This window comes from Aquarana catesbeiana, linkage group LG09, assembly GCF_042186555.1.
Source record: "Aquarana catesbeiana isolate 2022-GZ linkage group LG09, ASM4218655v1, whole genome shotgun sequence".
NCBI lineage: Eukaryota > Metazoa > Chordata > Amphibia > Anura > Ranidae > Aquarana > Aquarana catesbeiana.
Window position 1 is genome coordinate 11,630,410 of NC_133332.1, and position 23,840 is coordinate 11,654,249.

Sequence of the window (23,840 nt, forward strand, 5' to 3'; positions counted from 1 at the left end):
AAAAACTCCCGTTTTCTCAGCGGCCTCTTTAATACAAAGTTCTGCCTCCTATAATGGACAGAACAGTCGTCCAATGGCAGTGCAGACTTCCTATCACAGAGGCTGCCGTGTAAACAGGAAATTCTTCTGTGCGTATGGCACTCGTCCAGCCTCCTCCCTGTCCCCTCCAAGGCAACCATTTTTTATTTTTTTTTTGGCCCTGGGAGATTGTTAGGGGCCACAAAAGATATATATGTCCAAATAACCAGGTGGGCTGTTCAAAACCGGAATGCGGGTTGCGATTGGCCCACGGGCCGGACTTTGGACATGCCTGGTTTAGAGGGTCTAACATCCAGGATAAGAGTTGTAACTCCCCTTTTTTTGGGGTTGTTGGGGCAAGGGGGGCAGCCATGTTGGAGCGCAGTGTATAAGAAGTAGCTTTTAGAGCAGTCAGAAAGCCATGGCCCAGTAGAAAGGAGGCCATGGTTTACTAGTTGCCCACCATTGATCTAGAGCAGGGGTCTCCAAACTACGGCCCTCCAGAAACTACAATTCCCATCACGCCTAGTCGTGTCTGTGAATGTCAGAGTTTTACAATGCCTCATGGGACGAGTAGTTCTGCAACAGCTGGAGGGCCGTAGTTTGGATAAACCTGATCTAGAGCAGTGTTTCTCAACTCCAGTCCTCAAGGCGCCCCAACAGGTCACTTTTTCAGGATTTCCCTCAGATGAAACGGCTGTGGTTATTACTAAGGCAATGAAACTGATCAAATCACCTGTGCAAAATAATGACAAGCTTGAAAACATGACCTGTCGGGGCGCCTTGAGGACTGGAGTTGAGAAACACTGATCTAGAACATGCAAGTGGTGGTGCACTCACCATTGGAAATGGGCACTGTGCCCAGGGCGGCAGCCCCGTCTCCCCCTCCCCGTCCTGGTCCTGGTTAAGACTTATTAGTGGCAATTAATTTAAATAGGAAAAAATGTTGTAAGTAAGCATTTAAAACTTTTTATTTTTCAGTGCTTTTAATTTCAATTTTCTAAGTTGGTGAACCTTGAGACACTCTACAAGTCCCATTTAGCAGGAATCATCTAGGAGATGCCGGTCTCTCATGTCTATGGGCGGCGTAACTCCCCTTTTTTTTGTTTGAGGCCATGCGGTGTTTAAACAGGCATGTCCACAATTAATATTCACATCAAGAAAACTTAACTAGACCCCAGTGTTCTCACTGCACACTACTTAGAAAATCTATTTACATTCGCATAATCAGTTTGCCGGCACAAGTCCAGCAACGCATCCATATTGCATATACAAGACATATATTTGGCTCAACCTCCTAATTGTGATATGAATATTTTAAAAGCTGTACAGTAAATAGCAGAAGCCTTCAGACGCTACACAAACACTTTGAGCAGTCGACACAGAAACAGGGACTGGCCCAGTAGGAGTGCAGATTTGTTCAATTATTAAAAAAAGGGAATCAGACGTGCAAAGTTAGTTCTGTGCCAATGAGGTGGTACCAGTGTGTAAAGAAGCCGCAAATGTCCATTAAATGAGAGAAATATCTGGCATAAGTCACAAAGCTTTGTACAAGCCGGAGGATGTCTGCTTTCAGCCAGGCGACTGTCATTTTCAAATTTTATTGGACTCAACTGAAAATAACTGTCATTTTTTTGTTTAAGTGTAAGTATCCTTATCCTGGAGTGTTTGCTTTGTGAATTGAGCCTATTGTGTTGGATTTGCTTTGGTTGGAGAGCTAAATACCTTCAGTTGTAAACATGAGATTTGTTACACACATCCTGTACTACTGGTCTGCTGCCCCCCCATAGGCATGCACAGGTGGTGTGCCAGGTGTGCTTGGGTACACCCTAATCACTACATGCTTTGCAGATTCCCCCTACTGCCCGGGCTTCTCCTGTGTTATTATTATTATTATTTAAGGTACTTATATAGCGCCGTCAATTTATGCAGTGCTTTACATATACATTGTCCATTCACATCGGTCCCTACCCTCAAATTAACGAAAACCCGTTTAACTAATATTTCCAAATATTTGAAAATGTGTATATTTGTATATTCGTAAATTCGAATATTTGAAAATTCGTAAATTTGAATTTTTGCAAATTAGTAAATTCCTAAATTAGAAAATTTGAAAGTTCAGTAGTTGTCGTTTCAGTTGTTGTAGTTTTTGTTGTTGTTTCAGTAGTTGTTGTTGTTGTTTTCAGTTGTTGTTGTTTCAGTAGTTTTTGCTGTAGTTGTTTTCAGTTGTTGTTGTTTCAGTAGTTGTTGTTGTTTTCAGTTGTTGTTTCAGTAGTTATTGTTATAGTTGTTTTCAGTTGTTGTTGTTTCAGTAGTTATTGTTGTAGTTGTTTTCAGTTGTTGTAGTTTTCAGTTGTAGTTGTTGTAGTTGTTTCAGTTGTAAATTTGTAAATTCGTAAATTTGAATATTCATAAAATTCATAAATTTGAAAATTTGTAAATTCAGTAGTTGTCATTTCAGTTGTACAGTAGTTGTTGTTGTTTGAGTTGTAAATTTGTAAATTCATAGATTTGAATATTCGAAAATTTGGAAATTCAAAAATTCAGAAATTCAGTAGTTGTCGTTTCAGTTGTTGTTGTAGTTGTTTCAGTTGTTGTATTCAGTTGTTGTTGTTTCAGTAGTTGTTTCAGTAGTTGTTTTCAGTTATTGTAGTTGTTTTCAGTTGTTGTAGTAGTTTTCAATTGTTGTTTCAGTAGTTTTCAGTTGTTGTTTCAGTAGTTTTCACTTGTTGTTTCAGTAGTTGTTGTTGTTTCAGTAGTTGTTGTTTCAGTAGTTGTTTTCAGTTGTTGTTTCAGTAGTTGTTGTTGTTTCTGTTGTTGTTTCAGTAGTTGTTGTTGTTTCAGTTATTGTAGTTGTTTTCAGTTGTTGTAGTTGTTTTCAGTTATTGTAGTTGTTTTCAGTTATTGTAGTTGTTTTCAGCTATTGTAGTTGTTTTCAGTTGTTGTTTCAGTTGTTAAAGGAGAAGTATAGGAATGCAAAAATAGGTAGTACATGCTACCCTCATACCTGCATTGCATTTCTTTCTTTCCTCGGCCCTTTATTTTTTGCAGAATAGTCTTTTTCGAAGAGTGCAGAATCAGCCTCTAACGGTTCTTCTCAGTTCAAAAGTTTGCAGGGGGTGGAAACATCTTCACAATCCAGCCCCTCATTCACTCCCTCCCTCTGGAGGACATGTGGGTGTGTTTGGTGAAGAGGTATACACCCAGGCTGCTATCTAGAACGAGCACGTTCTTCACATGCCTCTGTTTCCATGTCAGCGTGTCCCCAGCTAAAACCCAGAAGCAGAGACAGTGTGATACAAGCAGTGAAATCCTCACCTTTCACTGGCTGTTATCTGCAAGCTCTCCTCTGCAAGATTCCAACACCTCTCCCCTGGGCTATGATGTTCCTTCCTGTGTCCTCCGAATTACCCCCCCCTCCTCCTCACTCATTCAAAGTTCAGATCAGTTTCTCCTCCAGCTTATGAGGGGGGAGTAACTGAAAACTTCTATGAACACAGGTAATCTCTCTACACACAACACTGTGTTATATCAGAAGAGGAGACATGGTGAGGAGCATAGTGACCTGTGACCTGTGTCCGTTCTCTGAAATGTACACAGTGCTATGAGTATAGAACATACCTGTGTATAGTACATAGGAGACTGACAACTCCCCCACATCTAAAGTGACCCTGATATGTCCCCAGAGTCTCCTTTATTGTACATACAAATCATCCCTCTGTCACTGATGTCACCCCCCACCACTATCCATCTGTAACTGATCCCATCCCTATCACCCCATCCCCTGTACTCCTATACAATCCCATCATCCCCAGTGCCATCACATGCCGTACAGAGCCATCACATGCTGTACAAAGTCATCACATGCCGTACAGTGCCCTCACATTCTGCACAGAGTCATCACATGCAGTACAGTGCCATCACATGCCGTACAGTGCCATCACATGCCGTACAGAGTCATCACATGCCGTACAGTGCCATCACATGCCATACAGTGCCATCACATGCTGTACAGTGCCATTACATGCCATACAGAGTCATCACATGCCGTACAGTGACCTCACATTCTGCACAGAGTCATCACATGCAGTACAGTGCCATCACATGCTGTACAGTGCCATCACATGCCGTACAGAGTCATCACATGCCATACAGTGCCATCACATGCCATACAGTGCCATCACATGCCGTACAGAGTCATCACATGCCATACAGTGCCATCACATGCCGTACAGAGTTATCACATGCCATACAGTGCCATCACATGCCATACAATGCCATCACATGCCATACAGGGCCATCACATGCCATAAAGAGTCATCACATTCCTTACAGAGTCGTCACATGCTGTACAGAGCCATCACATGCCGTATAGTGCCATCACATGCCGTACAGAGTCATCACATGCCGTACAGAGCCATGACATGCCGTACAGAGTCATCACATGCCATATAGTGCCATTACATGCCATACAGAGTTATCAAATGCCCTTCAGAGCCATCACTTGCTGTACAGAGTCATCAGATGCTGTACAGTGCCATCACATGCCGTACAGTGTTATCACATGCTGTACAGTACCATCACATGCCGTACAGAGTCATCACATGCCATACAGAGCCATCACATGCCGTACAGTGCCATCACATGCCATACAGTGCTATAACATGCCGTACATGCAGTGATATACAGTCCCATCATCCCCATCCCCTGTACTCCTATACTGTTCCATCATCCCCATCCCCGTATGGCATATGATGGCACTGTACAACATGTAATGACACTGTGCAACATGTGATGACACTGTACAGCATGTGATGGCACTGTACAACATGTAATAACACTGTACGGCATGTGATGACACTGTACAACATGTGATGACACTGTATGGCATGTGATGGCACTGTACAACATGTGATGACACTGTATGGCATGTGATGGCACTGTACAACATGTGATGATACTGTACGGCATGTGATGGCACTGTACAACATGTGATGGCACTGTATTGCATGTGATGGCACTGTACAACATGTGATGGCACTGTATTGCATGTGATGACTCTGTACGGAATGTGATGACACTGTACAACATGCGATGACCCTGTACGGCATGTGATGGCACTGTACAACATGTGATGGCACTGTACAACATGTGATGACACTGTACAACATGCGATGACCCTGTACGGCATGTGATGGCACTGTACAACATGTGATGGCACTGTACAACATGTGATGACACTGTATGGTACTGTACAACATGTGATGATACTGTACAGCATGTGATGGCACTGTACGGCATGTGATGGCACTGTACGGCATGTGATGGCACTGTACGGTATGTGATCCTGTAATACTCTAATTACAATGAAGGGAACATTACTGATATAGGGGTACTAGGTAATACACCAATTGTGGGGGAGCAAAGCTCTATCCATGTCTGAGGAGCTCTGGGCTTCAGTATGAAAATACAAGTAGATGTGAATGGAAAGTTTCATTGTCTCATATAAAAATCTAGATAGTCAATAAAAGGATTCATTCACAATGTTAGCTCTGATTTTATTTCATTCTACTATACCAGTAATGCATGGAATGCCTGTGTGCTGTCATGTTGATGGGGACAAGGGCCTCTTCATGTGGGGGGGGACCCTATGTCGTTTTTTTTTATTGTTGCCCAGCAATTGCAACCACGAGTCAATTTAAATGCGATTTGGCTCATTTTTTTCTCTTTTGAAATGTAATTTTTGCTGCAGCAGGTTCCATACATGGTACAGATGCGCCACTTTACAGGCAGACTAAGACCCCCCAGGCACTATATTTAACCACTTGCCATCCGGCCTATAGCAGAATGACAGCCGGGAAGTGGTTGAGCTATCCTGACTGGGCATCATATGACCTCCAGCAGGATAAGCCGAGATCGAGCGCCCGCGGGGGTGCGCAGCACAGCGATCGGTGGTGTGGTGTGTGAGTCTGACACACCGCATCACTGATCTAGGTAAAGAACCTCTGACGGAGGCTCTTTACCACGTGATCAGCTGTGTCCAACAACACCTGATCACAGTGTAAACAGGAAAAGCCGTGTATCGGCTTTTTCTCTACTCGCGCTGACAGACCCGAGTAGAGGAGAGCCGATCGGTTAAAGAAAGTTTTTATTTTTATTATTTCAATTTAAGCTCATTAAAATCACTGCTCCTGAAAAAAAATTATCATTTTTAAAAACATTTTTTTGCATTGATACATGTCCCCCAGGGCAGTACCCGGACCACCCATACCCTTTTTATGGCCAATTACTTGCATAAAAACCTTCATAATGGAAAATTTTTGATTTTTCATGTTCGGATACCATAGACTTCAATGGAGTTCGCAACCAAACTTTTCGTTTTTTTTCCTGCCTTTGGCGCCTTGCCAACATCAGAAAATACTGTAAATGAAAAGTTGTGTCGCTGACTTGGGGGAAGAGGGATCCGGAGACATCCCACGGCCTATTGTTCTGCCATCCACAACACGAATATCAGGCTGCTTCAGTTTCATTGCCACCAAATTAGTATTACCTCGAGTTAAGGTTCTGGAAATGGTATTACCGAATACAAAGAAAATGATTTGCAAAGCAATGAATACAAATAAAATCTAATGAAATGAAGTAAATCACAGATCAGAGGTGAGCCGGGAGGACAAGACAGTAAAATCCTCGGGGGTAATTGCCATGATTAGACGCGCAACGATGTTCTGTTTTTGCATGTTTGCCTTAAAGCTGAAGTTTAATCTCCTTATATTTGTCTTCCCCGGTTCCTCATTTTCTCTTCTTATCAACATGGTAATGAGATTAAAAAAAAAAAAAAACCTTTCTGTTTTCATTACTTACCTTATTTTAGACCCAGTGATGTTATCACGGGTCACTGTGCTTATCTGCGCAATGAAGGCAGATAATGGCTGGTAGGAGGGGCCAGCAGGGTGCTGTATATATAGTTTCATATATAGTTTCCTTAAAACATCACAGTCTTCGAACTCTTCTCCAGAGCCCTAACCCTGATGCAAGCAGAAGGCTGGCACTTGGGAGGAGCTATGCAAATATCAAAATGGCTTGATGGGAGGATGTCAGTCTGGGGGGTGTGGGCATGTAGGCAGGTGTAGTCTACTTTCTTCACTGCAGGTGGCGCACACTGTGGTTGGAGAGGGAGTCAAGAGGAAGATAGTTATTCTTTGGTTTCCTGGGTCACTGGGGAAGTATCCAATTTGCAGCCATCTTGGGTCAGGCAGAGCCTATTTAACCACTTGAAGACCAGGCTTTTTCTGGCACTTTTTGTTTACAAGTTTAAATCGGTATTTTTTTATAGAAAATTACTTATAATCCCCAAACATTATACATTTTTTTAAATTTTTTAGTAGAGACCCTAGGGGGTCTTGGTATGCTGACGCCTTAAGTGTTCCCTTCATTTGAACTAAGGGGCCAACCCAACCCCTGAAAAACAACCCCACATCATAATCCCCCCTCCACCAAATGATTTGGACCAGTGCACAAATCAAGGTTCATAAAGACATGGATGAGTGAGTTTGGGGTGGAGGAACTTGACTGGCCTGCACAGAGTCCTGACATCAACCCGATAGAACACCTTTGGGATAAATTAGAGCGGAGACTGCAAGTCAGGCCTTCTCGTCCAACATCAGTGCCTGACCTCACACATGCGCTTCTGGAACAATGGTCAAACATTCCCAAAAACACACTCCTAAACCTTGTGGATGGCCTTCCCAGAAGAGTTGAAGCTTGTATAGCTGTAAACGGTGGGCCAACTCCCAATACCTTTGACAATATAGTGTATGCACTTACATAGTAGTTACATAGTAGGTGAGGTTGAAAAAAGACACAAGTCCATCAAGTCCAACCTATGTGTGTGATTATGTGTCAGTATTACATTGTATATCCCTGTATGTTGCAGTCGTTCAGGTGCTTATCTAGTTTTTTTTGAAGCTATCAATGCCCCCCGCTGAGACCACCGCCTGTGGAAGGGAATTCCACATCCTTGCCGGTCTTACAGTAAAGAACCCTCTACGTAATTTAAGGTTAAACCTCCTTTCTTAAGGAGTGGCCACGTGTTTTATTAAACTCCCTTCCACGGAAAAGTTTTATCCCTATTGTGGGGTCACCAGTGCGGTATTTGTACATTGAAATCATATCCCCTCTCAAGCGTCTCTTCTCCAGAGAGAATAAGTTCAGAGCTCACAACCTTTCCTCATAACTAAGATCCTCCAGATCCTTTATTAGTTTTGTTGCCCTTCTTTGTACTCGCTCCATTTCCAGTACATCCTTCCTGAGGACTGGTGCCCAGAACTGGACGGCATACTCCAGGTGCGGCCGGACCAGAGTCTTGTAGAGCCGGAGAATTATCGTTTTATCTCTGGAGTTGATCCCCTTTTTAATTCCAATATTCTGTTTGCTTTGTTAGCAGCAGATTGGCATTGCATGCCATTGCTGAGCCTATCATCTACTAGGACCCCCGGGTCCTTTTCCATCCTAGATCCCCCCAGAGGTTCTCCCCCCAGTCTATAGATTACATTCATATTTTTGCCACCCAAATGCATTATTTTACATTTTTCTACATTGAACCTCATTTGCCATGTAGTTGCCACCCCATTAATTTGTTCAGATCTTTTTGCAAGGTTTCCACATCCTGCTGAGAAGTTATTGCCCTGCTTAGCTTAGTATCGTCTGCAAATACAGAGATTGAATTGTTTATCCCATACTCCAGATCATTTATAAACAAATTAAATAGGATTGGTCCCAGCACAGAACCCTGGGGAACCCCACTACCCACCCCTGACCATTCTGAGTACTCCCCATTTATCACCACCCTCTGAACTCGCCCTTGTAGCCAGTTTTCAATCCATGTACTCACCCTATGGTCCATGCCAATGGACCTTACTTTGTACATTAAACGTTGATGGGGAACTGTGTCAAATGCTTTTGCAAAATCCAGATACACCACGTCTACGGGCCTTCCGTTATCTAGATGGCAACTCACCTCCTCATAGAAGGTTAATAGATTGGTTTGGCAAGAACGATTCTTCATGAATCAATGCTGATTACTACTAATGATACTGTTTTCATTACTAAAATCTTGTATATAGTCCCTTACCATCCGCTCCAAGAGCTTGCATACTATTGATGTTAGACTAACTGGTCTGTAATTCCCAGGGATGTATTTTGGCCCTTTTTTAAATATTGGTGCTACATTGGCTTTTCTCCAATCAGCTGGTACCATTCCAGTCAGTAGACTGTCAGTAAAAATTATTAACAACGGTCTGGCAATTACTTGACTGAGTTCCCTAAGGACCCTCGGGTGTAAGCAATCTGGTCCCGGTGACTTATTAATCTTACGTTTTTCAAGTATATTTCTAATGCCCCGTACACACGGTCGGATTTTCCGATGGACAATGTCCGATCGGAGCCTGTTGTCGGAAATTCTGACCGTGTGTGGGCGCCATCGGACATTTTCCATCGGATTTTCCGACACACAAAGTTGGACAGCAGGAGATAAAATTTTCCGACAACAAAATCCGATCGCGTCAATTCCGACCGTGTGTGGCCTGTTCCGACGCACAAAGTGCCACGCATGCTCAGAAGAAATTCCGACACGGGACAGCTCGTTCTGGTAAACTTAGCGTTCGCAATGGATACAGCACTTTCATCACGCTGCAATGTTCAAAATGGTTTAATACAGCGCACTCTCTTCTTCTTTATAATGTGACAAGAATTAAGTAGTTTTGATGCTCATATTCACACACACTTCTCACAAACTTCTTTCGTTACTATTTATCGGGATTCCCTCAATATATTTTGATTTCTCACATCTGACAACATATTTTTGTATCTTTTTTTTTTTTTTTGCCTTTAATGTAGAATCTTTTTTTGTGTTTCTCTTTTTTTTTTTGGTGATTTTGATTTGTATTCCCGAAAATGTTTGTGTGTTTTTTGTGAAAAGTTCCCACAACACCATTGATATGTTGTTCTATTTAATCTGTAGGAGATTGTTTGGTGTTGTTGTCCCTTGTTAATTTCACATTTTATGTTAGAAATGTACCTGAATCGTCACCAACAAACTGTCCTTTTTGGATGAAAACACACACAGGAGAGTAGAATTTACCTAAAAAAATTTTATTAAGGGGTCACAACTATAAAGGGGGAGGCAACGCTGGAGAAACTGCAGAAGTGGGCGAAGCCTTGGACCCCCAGGGCAGACATCAATTATTTAAAAGCAAAATTGGTGGCCTGAGGAGTCCATATCTAAGGGAGGGCAGTCTGGTCCAGAAGTCCCAGAGATCCGGAAAGCAGCAGATGACATGTGTCCCCAGGCTGTGGTCATACGAGAGACTGCATCTTCTGTCAGACCAGACTGAACCCAGGCCATCACTCTTTGGTCTTCCTTCCACGCTTCCTTCCAGGCTTTGGCTGTGGTGGTGGAGTTGTGGCAGCAGGAGGAGGAGGAGGATCGTCGATCTCAATGACATCCGTCTTGGGTGTCAGTTCCCCACTCTCCCCCTTACGTAGGACTTTATAAATCAAGTCCTCAGAGATCCTGCGTTGGCCCTCCTGCATGCCCTGCAATTTGGTGGCAGCCATGCAGGCAAAGGCCTCTTCAGGACTGGGGAAGGCTCTGAGGGACGCTGAAGCCTCTTGGATCAGCCTGTATGCTGAATCCTGCACAGGACTGGGAGTGGCCTTCCTGGCCCTTTTGTATGGAAGGCGGAGGGGAGGAACCTGAGACTCAGTCAGGCTGCGACTTGTCCCAGGCTTCTCTTGGCTGACACTTAGCCCCGCCTCCTTCTGGCTGACACTAATCCCCGCCTCCTCCTGGCTGCCACTAATCCCCGCCTCCTCCTGACTGCCACATTCCACAACCTCCTCCTGGCTGAGGTCTTCCTGTGTATGAAAAAGGGACATAGTTTGAGTTTTTTATTCATCAATCACACACAATTTTCACCTCCTGACTGCTGCAAATTCAATGTTAACAAATATAACAGACTATCCTTCTGAGCCCAGCATTTTGCATTCTTGTCCCAATTTTGGGTGCCCACTACTGTCTATTGATATGTAAAGCACTTTTTTTAATCAGCAATTAGTGATCAATAATAACATCTAGTAAACATCATTTATTTATTGCCCAGAAATCTGTAGAAGAATGCTATACCTGACTCCAGCTGGGCTCCTCCACTTCTTCCTGGCTGGAAGGCCCAGGTTGGACATCGGAAACCTCAGCTGGTATGGAAGGAAGAGTGGAAGGAAGAGTGGAGAGGGATTCCCTGACTTCAGTGTGGTCTGACAGAAATCGCAGTCTCTCATAGTACCACAGTCTGGGGACATAAACGTCATCTGCTGCAGCTCCGGATCTCTGGGAATCTGTGACCTTCTTGCGCTCCCTAAGATAAGTGCTCCTCAGGCCACCAATTTTTGCTTTTAAATAAGGGATGGTTGCTGTGGGGACCATCGGCTTCACCAACTCCAGCAGTTTCTCCAGCGCTGCCTGCCTCTTCTGTTTGTGATTATAGTGGGGGTGTCTCACTTGCCACAGACAGGGCAGCTCCCTGTACTTGTCAATAAACAGGGGCAGGAAATTGTGGTCGTTGAACCCATCCATTTTCTCTGCAAGACACAACACAAGACAAACCCTAATGTCAGGCCAAACTCCCCTAATCTTGTACCAATATAGGCTTCCATTTCGAAGCAGTATAGGCCCAAGTTTAGATCATACCTTCGTTAGCACGATCGGCGTCTCCGATGCTCCTTCCTCCGCTCACAGATCGTACGTAAGACGCGCGCGTTACGATTTATACACACTGCGCATGCGTATAACTCCGCCCGCCCTTGATGTTCTTTCTAGTCTATTCCCCGCCCCTTTTCGTTCGGCGCAGTGGGGGAAGAGCACATGGCGGATAGACAGCAGGATCGTGCTAATTGTAGCAATGAGGAGGAGGGGGAGGAAAGGCCGGAGCCTGAAACGTCCCGATCCAGAAGGAGATTAAAGGACTCAAATATGTCCTTTGGGGAGATGTTGGAGATGGTGGACATCCTGAAGAAGGCCGACTATGATGGAAAGTATGGGCCTTACCCCAACCCCAATGTCCGAAAGGCCAAGATCATGGCGAAAGTGGTCAGGAGTCTGCACCGGAAATTCAGGGTACGACGATCGAAAGATCAGCTCAGGAAGCGGTGGTCGGACCTGAAATTACGAGAACATGAGCAGTACAGAAAGATCCGGAGAGTGCTGCAAAAAAGTAAGTATTTGTGCTGTGTTCCTATTCTTTTTGTGTTTATTACGTTCGTGCTGCTCCATGTGCTTTTAGGAACCGTTGTACAGTTTAAAATGGCAACTTTCATGTTCATGGGCACATTATTCGTTCGGATCACACATTTTTATTTCGGACGATAAAATACCATTGTTTAGCCCATATGCATTTGGATACCATTTTGACGCCCTATACTTGGCTTCAAAGAATTGGGTTGTGTAGATGGCTTTGTTACTAGAATGAAATGCAAACTAGATTGTGTGTAAGGAGAGGACACTGAGCAGCTGTTTTCACATCTGGACACTGGAGCACTAGTGTGGGACACAAGAACACCATTTTTATTAGGGGGGGGCACACAGGTGCTCCAGTGTATACTATAGGGGGGGCTACATCTGTGAAGCTTGTACCAAACAGGTAAAGTATTGCAGCTTGACAAAGGACACTAAAAAAGCTACATCTTGGAACTCGGCTAAAATAGATCATTGTACCCCACTTCCAAGCAATGTTTCATCTTTATAGTTCTGCCATCAAATATCTGTGTGCTAATTATACCATTTTTGTTTTACATAGGGGAGAAAAGACTCGGAGAACACCCCTCATCCGAGGAGACCATAGACCCCCCACCTCTGGAAGAAGGGGAAATCCACCCAACACAAGCTGAGCAGGAGGATGAAGACATGGTGGAAGTAGTCACCACAACAGGTGAGTGTCTGCAACCACAGGCTCACGTAAGCGAAGGATGGCGGCATTTTTTTTGCAAACCTAATTTATTTTGGGGTTCCTCTCTTTTTAGGTGATCGTGAGGTTGTGGATGAAGATCCTTTCACATCCGAAAGTGCCCAGATCCTGATCGGGGAGATCATGGGGTGTAATTTACAATTGGAAAACATCAAGCAAAACATCAATGATGTTATTCCAAAATATAAAAACAACATTGATGTTTTGGGGCGAGTTTAAAGCCCCTCCAAATCACTTTCTTCTTTTGTGTGCTACAATGTGCTAAATGTTTTTGTGATTTTTCCCAAAGCCAAATTTGGAGGATGCACACAGTGTGCCAACATGTGCTATCTGCCATCACGGGAGATCAATGGACGCATTTTGGGGGTGCAACCCCTTCTTCAATAATAAAGTAGCGGTGAGGAAGGGCTTTCTCCCCCAAAACACGTCCCTTGATCCCCCCTGATGGCAGATAGCACATGTTGACATTGGGAAATTTGTGTGCATCTTCCAAATTTGGCTTTTCCTGGGGTGATTTCCCCCCATCTGAATGCAATATCAAACACAGTTCCTAAATTCTCATGTCTGATATTGCCTTCAAGTTCTACCAAATGTAAACTTTGTAAGATCAAGATTTGTGTCTTTCTTGTGGGTTTTACACAGGCCTGTTTTCTATAAAATGCACATTTTGATTTTGGATAATGACACCACAAAAATTGTTATACAACATACATGTTGGTTTGTCAGAAAAACCTTTGGTAAATGCACATGTGATTGTGCAGGTATTAAAAAGATTGTTCATCAAGAATGTGTGGATTATTGTCTCAACGCTACAACACTTTTGGGGTGATGTAATTGTTGTTTTATGAGAAAATGGGGGTTATTTCCTAAGGGCAAATCCACTTTGCACTACAAGTGCAGTTTCAGTGCAGTTGCAAGTGCACTTGTAGTGAAAAGTGTCTTTGCATTTAGTAAATAACAGCCAACAGTGCTTTGTAAGGTTACACAATCACGACATTTCCTGGACTCCACACATTTCTGTCAGGGTCAGCTCAAACAAACACAAGCAGTAAATGTCCACAAAGAAGAGCCTGGGGGGAGATGCCTGTCGAGAACTTCAAGTCCTGCAGACTTCTCCCTGTGGCCAAATACCGCAGGGTAGCGACCAACCTCTGCTCCGCAGTGATGGCTTGCCTCATGCAGGTATCCTGCCTGCTGATATAGGGGGTCAGCGAAGCCAACAAACGGTGAAACACGGGGTCCGTCATCCTGAGAAAGTTCCTGAAATCATCAAGATTATTCTCACGGATCTCACGGAGCAAAGGCATATGAGAGAACTGGTCACGCTGAAGCAACCAATTCTTGGTCCATGAACTCCTCCCCACCCTGTTCATGGACTGGACTTGTGTCAAGGTCAGGACCCCAACACCAAGCCCCCGCACAGCACGAACTGTACGAGGAGTACGCATACGAAACATGGCTAGAAAACGGTCGGCTGCTCAGAACGAAGTAACAGAACGCACTGAAGAACAGCAAGGCCTGTGAAGAGCGACCTGAAAACCAGTAACGAACGAACAAGAATACAATGACTACCTAAAGTCACGCGGAACTTGCTGCACGCACTGAAGAGCAGATACAAACCCACAAGCACAAACTGAACGGCAGAAAACGATCTGAAAGCCACGAGTCTGAAAAAACGCGAATCGTCTCTCACCAAACTTTTACTAACACGAGATTAGCAAAAGGAGCCCAAAGGGTGCCACGCTTGGTTCTGAACCGGCCTTTTCTAGTCTCGTCGTACGTGGTGTACGTGACCGTGTGGTTGTCGATCGGAAATTCCGACAACTTTGTGCGACCGTGTATAGGCAAAACAAGTTTGAGCCAACATCCGTCGGAAAAAATCCTAGGATTTTGTTGTCGGAATGTCCGAACAAAGTCCGACCGTGTGTACGCCCTATTATTCTGTCCTCTGTTAACCATGGCGGTGCTTCCTGTGTTGTGTCATGAGGATAAACACCACAGTTTTGGTTACTGAAGCCCTCTGATTCCCTTGTGAATACTGAGGAGAAGAATAAATTCAGTACTTTTGCCATCTCCCCATCCTTTGTAATCAGATGTTCTTCCTCATTCTTTATGGGGCCAATATGGTCTGTCCTCTCTTTTTTACTGTTTATATACTTAAAGAAATTCTTGGAAATTTTTTTGCTCTCCTCCGCTATGTGTCTTTCGTGTTCCATCTTAGCCACCCTAATTGCACTCGTACATTTCTTGTTGCATTCTTTGTAAAGTTTGAATGCTGATGATGATCCCTCAGCCTTGTATTTTTTGAAGGCCTTCTCCTTTGCTTTTATATGCATTTTAACATTGGAGTTAAACCATCCAGGACTTTTGTTTGCTCTTTTAAATTTATTTCCCAATGGGATACATTGGCTAATGCCCTTATTTAATATGCTCTTAAAGCAAACCCATCTCTCCACCGTGTTCATTGTTCCTAAGATTTCAAAATATTAAAAATTAATTAATTTGTAAAAAAAAAAAAATATATCCAAATTAATATCTTCTAGCAAGGTTCATAGTTTAGGGAAGTTGGCTCTTTTGAAATTCAGTGTCTTTGTATTCCCCTTATGTTTCCTATTTGTGTGATTTCTACCGAAGCTAATTGACCTGTGGTCGCTGTTTCCTAAATTGCCCCGTATTTCCACATCCGTGATCAGGTCTGTATTGTTGGTAATTAGTGGATCTAGTAACTCCTTGTTTCTAGTTGGTGCGTCTACCATCTGAACCATGAAATTGTCCTGCAAGTCATTTAGGAACTGGCGAGCCTTAGACAAATGAGCGGTTTCTTTCTCCCAGTCTATGTATGGATAATAAAAATCCCCCATTATGATAACACTTCCCATCCTTGCTGCTAATCCAATTTGTGATAGGAGATCCGTCTCCACTTCCTCCCTCAGGTTAGGGGGCCTATAGCATACTCAGTATTATTTTCCCCTTAGCTTCATCCCTTTGGAGCTCTACCAATAAGGATTCCACCTCCTCCCTAGCTCCCTCAGTGATGTCATCTCTCACATTCACTTGTACATTATTCTTGATATATAGGCATACCCCTCCCCCTTTTTTACCCTCTCTATCCCTGAGATAAAGGTTATACCCTTGCCTTGAATGTTTGCCAGCCAATCATGAGAGCTGTTGAACCAGGTCTCTGAAATTCCCACAAAATCTAAACCCTCCTCTTATAACAGTATCTCTAGGTCTCCCATCTTGTCCGGCAGGATCCTGGCATTGGTGAACATGCCACGTAGTTTAGACCGGTTGCATACTGTCTTCTTATTGGGTGTTCTGAGGTTGCAAATAGGACTTGTTACTATACTTACCTCGGGTTTATGTGCTTTAGTCAACCTACCATTAATGCCCCAAATACTACCTTCTGCAATATGTTCCACGCTGACTATCTCTACTTCTCAGCTTAAAGTGAATTGAATTGAAAAGTATAGCGTCATCATATAAAAGGGGGTGGCGATGGTCAGGGGCACTGATTGGTGACAGTATGTAAATATATATATATATATATATATATATATATACAGTTTTATTTTTTTTTTAACGATTTTCTTTTTCTAACACACTGTGACTAGAGCAATATAAGGTTACCATAGTAACACTGTACTGCTCTAGGGAAGTGATCTTAATTTTTTTTTTCTTACACATTATGATTGCTTATACCAATACATTTCATTGGTATAAGCAACATTTTTTCCTGTATGAAACTAATTCATTCAGTGTCTTTTGTTGAGATTAGTTGTGATTGGCCCTGTCTGTACCATGTGATCACTGTGACCAATCACAGCTAGCAAATCCCATTGTACACAATGGAAGGCATGAAATAAAGGCATCTATTGTTTACACTGGCAGCGGGCCGGTACAGTGATCAGTCATGGCTAGGCAGTGATCCGCCGGTGACAGATCACGCCACTGCGCGCCCCAGATCAGTGTTCCCGCCCCAACTGGTATTTTACTATACACCAGATGGGAAGGTGTCTTTACAGGTTATCGATTTAGAGTTAACCATGAACTATTGGCCTAGAATGATTGCTTTCACTCCTATGTTCGCGACTATAACCCTCAAATCCCCTCTTAGATAAGTGTCATCTGAACAAGTGTCCTCATCAGGGGCAACCCGTAGATGCTGCCCCCCTATCCATGCCCTGTCAAGCAGGGTTTTTGTTTTTTTTAAGCACCTGATTAGAGCTAGAAGCTCTAATAGGCTTCAAAATAGGGTGGGCTCAGGATGCAGAGTACTGCGTCTGGAGCCCACCCAGTTGTGTTGCAACAATGAATAAATATTCACTGTTGCAACACTGATCCTCCTCCCGTCCAATCGAGAAGCGGGTCTGATAACCGTCACCCGATTGGCTGAAAGCACAGGCGATGCTATTGGATGCCTAGGGGGAGGGGAGGAGACGCACAGTGGAAGGGAGGAGGAGAAGAGCCGCTGGCCGATGCCTGGATGCCCGGTCCCTGCCACTGTTTGGTGCCCTTGGTACCCATCCCAGCCGCTGCTCCTCGGATGCCCTCCGTTGCCCGATCCCCGCCACCTAGATGGGGTAAGTGCCGGTGGGCCGACCGGCAGACAGCGCGGGGGGGATGGGAATGGGGGGGTTTGAGTTGCTGAAGGGGGGGTTGCTTGTTTGCCACCCCCCCAAACAAAAATCCACCATCCGCCACTGACCCTCATTAGAAAGTGTCCTGTCTATTTCTGAGGTGACAACTCAAAAATGGGGCTTCGACCCATCCTTAGATACACGACGTTGGGCGCCTCTGCCATTGATATCACCGACACAATTTTTACCTTCTCCTATCCTATCTAAGGGGGGAATTCCACTTAGTTTGAGGATTCGCCTCACTTCTCGGTGCACCTCCAGGGAAGGCAATAATGCGAAAGCTCTCCAACGTGCACACAGACAGATACATCCTCTAACACTGTCCTGGGGACAAACTCAAGAATTTGGGTCTATTACCATCACTATCCCGTCCCAGTAGTCACCAGGACAAAGAGAGAGTTATTTCCCCAGACAATAATACCTTATTACAAATCCACCCCCCCACTAAAACCTTTTTGTTTCCTTGGTTGACAGACCATTCTTTCCAAAAAAAAAAAACAGCTATACAGTCACATACTGTACTGTAGATGTGAACGTAGCCTAAAAAACATGGAGAAAGAGTTCAATAAATATATGTGAAGTAAAAGTAAGGAATTCATTTACTGAATACTATCATTACACCTATATCTGCGTTTTTGGTTGTTTTTTCAAATCAAGTCAATGTGACATCCAGTGATATGAGGTCTGACGAAGGGTTCCACTACCTGAGCTAATGAGTAATGGATGAGGGCATGTTAGTGTATCGGGAACTAGTTTCTATACATTATTAATCTCACAGTCCCACGGATAATCCTGTATCTCGCACTCACTGTGGAAGACGCCATCGAGCATGGCCTGAGCACCTTTGTGTTCTGTATAGTTGAGATCAGCTATATCTAATCCTATACAGGTAATAGATGTGCACATGCGATCTGTCAATACTCACTGACACTTTGCCTTTCATCACTACTTAAGGGATGAGCCGAACTGCCCTGGGTTGGGTTCAAGCAGGGCTTTGCGAATTTCAAAGAGATTTAGACGCTGAGCCTTATTGGAATCAATGGGAGCCTTGAATCTGTCAAATAAAAAAAACTCTCATTTTCTGGGCTAATAGGCAGAAATTTCTCAAAATAAATAAATAAATAAATAACAATGAGGGGTAGGCAATGCCCTGGGGAACAGGTACAGTGCCTTGAAAAAGTATTCATACCCCTTGAAATGTTTCACATTTTGTCAAGTTACAGCCAAAAACGTAAATGTATTTTATTGGAATTTTATGTGATAGACCAACACAAAGTGGCACATAATTGTAAAGTGGAAGGAAAATGATAAATGGTTTTCAACATTTTTTTTACAAATCTTTTTTAGTTGTTTTTTTTTTTTCTTTTTTTTTTAAGCATTGGCAGATATTATTTTTTTTTTTGTTTTTTTAAGGAGCACGTAATGAAATGTCATTTGTTGGCAATTTCAGCCACATCATTTTTTTTCTTTTAACTGTCATTTGTGCTACAGTAACGATAAAAATAAATAAGATAAAGTCCCCATGAAAAAACACTAGACCCCTTGAATCTGTTTTTTTTTTTTTTTTTTTTATGGGTGTTTTTTTTTTTTTTAATTAAATCATTGGCAATTACAAAGGAAAAATGGTTTGAAATGAACAGCAAATTAAATTTTTTGCTTTTAATTTGTACATATACTATATACGGTATATATATATATATATATATATATATATATATATATATATATATATATATATATATATATATAATATATATATATATATATATATATATATATATATATATATATATATATATTTGTGTATATATACGTATATATATATATATATATATATATATATATATATATATATATATATATATATATATATATATATATATATATATAAAACTCTCGGTGGAGCTGCTGGTTTAAGTGGGCTTGTTACCTTCACTCTCGACACCCCTGTTTCACCGGCACCGGGTCTAGGGTTCCGTTGAGTTTACCTCTGGACGATAAAAGCACCAACACTTGAGTACGTTTTCAATGCTTTATTGAACCACGTAACGAAGGAAGTAGCAGGAAAGAGGCAGGAGGGAAGCTACAAGGAGCTCAAATACCTTTCTTTAGGATTCTTGAGAATGTCCTTTAAAGTTGAATATTGTAATCGGATGCAAACCCCTTGTGGGACACAATCTTTGCTCGCCTGGATAGGCCTCTCTCACTTGCCTAGCAGCCAGTAGGTAGCACGAACAAAAGTCTCTGCCACAGACTTGATTGAAATAAACCCGTATGATCCTCTGCCACAGGATGTATTCAATTTTGCGGTGAATGTCAGACACAGTACTTGGACCTCTAAGCCAACCCGGCAGTACTATGCTGTACACTACTTTAGGATACGTCCTCCAACCGAGTCACCAGGCCCCTCTCCAGACCAGCACTCTGCATGATCCTTCTATGACGGGTCCTCCCCTGGGATCTTCTCGGTTGTCCAGCTTCTTCACTCTGGATAGACAGCTCAGGACCATTCCTCGGCTGCTATGGTAGGCCCTAGACATGCTTCTGGGGCCACCCACGCGCCGCAGTGGCGCGGGCCTCCGGAACGGAGGACCACGAGGTAGCACTCTAATGAGTACCTGTCGGCCAGGAGGGCCAGCAGGTGACTGAAAATGAACCCCAAAACATGGCGTCTGTCCCATAAATACCCTCTCCCAGAATGCAACTCGGAGGACCACCTCCACCGAGTTGTCTCCGGGACAGAGGAGCACTCATTCGCTTCGACACGTTGCCCTTCCAACACCAGCCAATGGTAACAGCGACACCCACCGGCTCAGTGTGGAACCACACGCAACGTCAGCCAAGCTAGAACAGAGGCAAATCTAACTCCCCTAACGAACAATTCACTAAATTTACCTATCAGATGGTAAATCATAAATTCCTTTTATGGTGACAACTCAAAAATGTGACTTCAAGTGGACCACAGAGCAATGGAAGAAGGTGGCCTAGTCTGACGAATTCAAGAATGATTGGAGGAACACAACAACAAGTTTGAGGTTTTGACTTGGCCTCCAAATTCTCCAGATCTCAATCCAATTGAGAATCTGTGGGATGTGCTGGAAAAACAAGTCTGATCCATGGAGGCCGCACCTCAAAACTTACAGGACTTAAAGCGGAGTTCTACCTATTGTATACACTTCCTCTCTACGGTATCCCCTTGTTTGCATTCTTTTCGCAATGGAAATTTTTATTTTATCTTTTTAAAGGAAATACCTTTAATTATCTTCTTTCTCCTGCACTTCTGGCAGTCCCAACCTAGGCTGTTACGCCACTAGGTGATTCGAATGGACTCCTGGGATGGCGGCGTCATGTAACTTGCGAATCGTCTAGTGACGAAATACCATGATGAAAAGTCCGCCGACACCGCTATGGCAACGTGTCAGAAGGAAGGAGCGTAACGGTGCCATTACTGCGCAGGCGCGAGACTGGGAGGGGCATGCTGGGTAGCCAGCTTCACCGACTCCCTGAAATAGATAGAAGAGGGCTTCAGATGCCCACAGTGGAGATGGACCCTGCCAGCTTCCGAGATCCAGGTACTTTTATTAAATTCAAACATAAATAAAATGGACTACATGAACAACACTAAAGAGTGCATATAGAGTGCATCAAGTTAGAGTGGAGTCTTAAAAAAAAATCGAATTGGGGGACAGGAACTCCGCTTTAACCACTTCAGCCCCAGAAGGATTCACCCCCTTAATGACCAGGCCATTTACTGCCATACGGCACTGCATCGTTTAACTGATGATTGCTCAGTCGAGTGATGCTGTACCTACACAAAATTAAGGTCCTTTTTCTCCCCACAAATAGAGCTTTCTTTTTGTGGTATTTGATCACCTCTGTGGTTTTTATTTTTTGCGCTATAAACAAAAAAGGACCGACAATTTTGAAAAAAAAAATTTTTTTTTTACTTTTTGCTATAATAAATATACAAAAAAAAAACCTAATTTCTTCATCAGTTTAGGACAATATGTATTCTGCTACATGTTTTTGGTTAAAAAAAGCACAATAAGCATATTGATTGGTTTGCGCAAAAGTTATAGTTATATTTTTTCTTTTTTTTTACTAATAATGGCGGTGATCAGAGGTTTTTTTTTTGGTGGGACTGAGACATTGCGGCGGACAGATCGGACACATAATAAAAGATTTACTTATTATTAATTAGTCATTATGGTCATCAACCAGTGCAGAAGTTTTCAATGCGCTGGAATCTAGCTTTAATAACTGAATGTTACAGGAAGGTAACAGCTACAGATTTATTACTGAGCTTTGATAGTTATCATCCATATCACGATAAGAAGGCGATCCCAGATGGGCAATCTGTTAGACTGAACTGTAATTGAAGAAATATGAGCAACAAGCAAGAGAATTAAAAGATAAACTCCTTGGCCGGGGATGTGAGAGTCAGCTGGTGCTGGGATTCTCAACCTTAGTGAGACCTGGGCTCGGGGTTTAATACAAAACCTTCCATGCCCCAAGAAAAAAAATTATACCTGTACAATAAATATGATTACAAAACATTGTATTTCAAATGTAATATTATAATAATAATAATAATAATAATAATAAAATGTAATAATGATAAAATCTAATAATAATAACTAATAATATAATAAAAATAATATATAATAATAATAATAATAATAATAATAATAATAAAATGTAATAATAATATCTAATAATATAATAATAATATATAATAGAATATAATAATAATAATAATAATAATAATAATAATAATAATAGTAATAGTAATAGTAATAGTAATAGTAATAATAAAATGTAATAATAATAATCAGAAAAAAAAGTTAGTCAGGTTACACTTCACACTACACTAGTTTCTGGTGTCTATTCCCAATCTTCCCATTGGCTGTCCATTGGCAGGGCGCTCACAGGCTCCAGAGGCATGATGACATCACGACAAGGGGCGGTAATGACTGGTTGGCGGGGGGCCTAGACTGAAGCAATGGACCTTCAGCCTTCACCAGGTGCTGAGGAGGGTAACTTGATGGCAGCTGTCCAGGGCTGGCTGAGAACTGGGTCCCCAGGAGGTGAAGACGTCACTTCCAGATGGAACTTTATTTAACCGCAAGCAGCAGTAGCCCACTCAGGAACTGCCCCTCTCTAACACATTTCACCCCAATGGGATCCTTATGATTAAACCCATTGGGGTGAAATATGATAGAAGGGGCAGTACCTGGGCAGGTTATTTTTCAGCTAAAATAACAAGACAGCTGGCTACAATGAATCGAAGGACACTCACTGATGATATCACTACTAGATTAAACTTCAACCACAGACAGTCAGCAGTAAGTTCCCACCCAGGTACTGCCCTTCTCTAACATGTTTTACCCCAGTGGAAATCCCTGCAGTTAGTGTTTGTAAAGCAGCCCCGATCCTCCTCTTCCCAGGCCCCCCACTGGCGCCCCTGGCTTCTCTTCTTCATCCAGTGCCCCCATACGAAGCCACTTCATATGGGAGCTCTCATGCAGGCTCTCTCCATAGCCCCATTGCCTTCGCCCTTGTAGCAGAGTTTGTTTGACAGCGGTGGGAACCAATGGCTCATTCCAATTCTGCCTCCAGGTAGGCTACAAAATCTAATTAGTTCTGGATGTAAGCTTCTGCCGGCTCAGGTGGGGCCCTTTAACCTTGACGTGCATAAACTGTGGTGTCTTGTGGGCCAGAAATTTGAGGGACAAGATGGCGGGTTGTCCTCAGCCAGTGGGTGTTTTAAGAGCGGCAGGGCAATGTAGGTACATGCAAGGAGTTGGGAATGCACTGTGAACAGGAGACTGGGAGGAGGAACGTTTAGAACCCTGTACTTGCAGTGTAAAAAGGGATATACAGTGCCTTCAAAAAGTATTCATACCCCTTGAAAATTTTCCACATGTTGTCATGTTACGACTAAAGACGTAAATGTATTTTATTGGGATTTTATGTGATAGACCAACACAAAGTGGCACATAATTTTGAAGTGGAAGGAAAATGATAAATGGTTTGCCACATTTTTTACAAATAAATATGTGAAAAGTGTGGCGTGCATTTGTATTCAGCCCCCTTTACTCTGATACCCCGAACTAAAATCTAGTTGAACCAATTGCCTGCAGAAGTAACCTAATTAGTAAATAGT